Source organism: Helianthus annuus, chromosome 3, assembly GCF_002127325.2.
Source record: "Helianthus annuus cultivar XRQ/B chromosome 3, HanXRQr2.0-SUNRISE, whole genome shotgun sequence".
Classification (NCBI taxonomy): Eukaryota; Viridiplantae; Streptophyta; class Magnoliopsida; order Asterales; family Asteraceae; genus Helianthus; species Helianthus annuus.
Genome location: NC_035435.2, coordinates 68,832,855 through 68,834,519, shown reverse-complemented (window position 1 = coordinate 68,834,519; position 1,665 = coordinate 68,832,855).

The window sequence follows — 1,665 nt, the reverse complement described above, 5'->3', positions numbered from 1 at the left end:
AGCTAACAGCCTATCGGAGCAAAACAAAATTCTGTTAGCTGAATTGGAAAAACTGAAAGAGTCAAATGTTCTTTTGATTAAACGAGAGTCAAATTGTTTAAACAAACTCGAGTCAAAGTCAATGAACTGTTACAGGTCATTGATTTGGCTCGTTAAACTCTAAAGGATAAAACTAATGAATTTTCAGAAAAGTGCAGGGAATTGGCCGTTGCACAAGACCAAATTGTTGAACTTAAAGGAAAGTTAGACAAATCTGGAAAATCTTCATTAGTTAGGACTCAAATTCAAGCAAGTTTGAAAAAGAGTAATGATAAAAAGGGTTTGGGGTTTAGTAAAGCCACATCTTCTAAAAATCAAAACTACTCTTTTTTACCTGATGAAAATGAGTTAATTAATTTTGTGCCTACTACACCAGCTGTAGTGGATCCGATAGCTGTGGACTTGCCAAGTAGTCCAAAATCTTTGAAAGAATCTGTTTAGTCTAACAGTACACCTCATAAATCGGATGAGGATACTGAAGACGAAAAGAAGAAAACATTTAAAAAGAGATTTCAGAAAAAGAGAAACTATAAGATAAAATCTTGTTTTAAATGTCACAACAAAGGGCATGTGGCGAGTTGTTGTCCTTTAAAGAAAAATAAGCAAAAAGTTGATGAAGTTAAGGAAGGGATTAGGGTTGGTTTGAATAATAATGTGCAACCACATTGTCAATATAATCAATCAAGATGTCAATCTAAAACTTCAACAACAAGACGATTTGATAAACCAAGAAGCAATTTTACACATTTTAGTCAGTTTAATGGTAAATCAAATCAGTTTCAAAGTCAAAATAGAAATTTTGGATATCAAAATCGATACCAGAGTTTTGGTAATCGAAATTTTCAAAGAAGAAACGAACATAGGGGTTTTAGTAACTCGAATGTTCAACAACATCCAAATTTTTTTCAAAATTCATGGTATGATAATGGGCGAAGAAGATTTCAAGATAATAATTTTCAAAGGTCAGAAAATCCGAGATTTTATTGGAACTCCCGTGATCAAAGACCTAGTGGAAGTTATAAATCTTGTTCAACAACGAGTACAACATCCAAGACACTAGAAGGTGTGATGGATATTGGTTAGAAGCATCGTATGTGGATTTACATGGTCAACCCAAAACCGGTCAGGTTTGGGTTGTTAAGTCTAACTGAGTTGTTGAGAATGTGCAGGATAACCAAGAAGGACTGTTGATGTGTTCGGCAATGGTTGTTCCGGTAAAGTGTCTGAGGTGAATAGTAGGTTAAAATTGGTAACTAACTATTTACTTTAGTGATTGATTGATGATTTATTGGTGAAAAACTTATTGTCAGATTGAAGTGGGAGTCTATTTGTGTTTTAAATTTGTGTTTTTAAAACTTGCTCCATGAAAACAAAAATTTAGGGGGAGAAATTTCCCTAAGCCAAAAAGAGTTTAGTTAGTGCGTGTGTTTAGGGGGGGGTAAGTTATAAATTAAAAATTTTTTAAAATACAAAAACATTAAAAAATCAAAAAACATAAAAAATAGAAAATAAAAAATGAGTTATCACTGTGTGAAAAAGAAGAAATGATAGTACATCAGCAAGTTAGACTGTCACACTGAAAATGAATTAAATTGCTTAAGTGTGATAGCAGCTTCATTATACGAT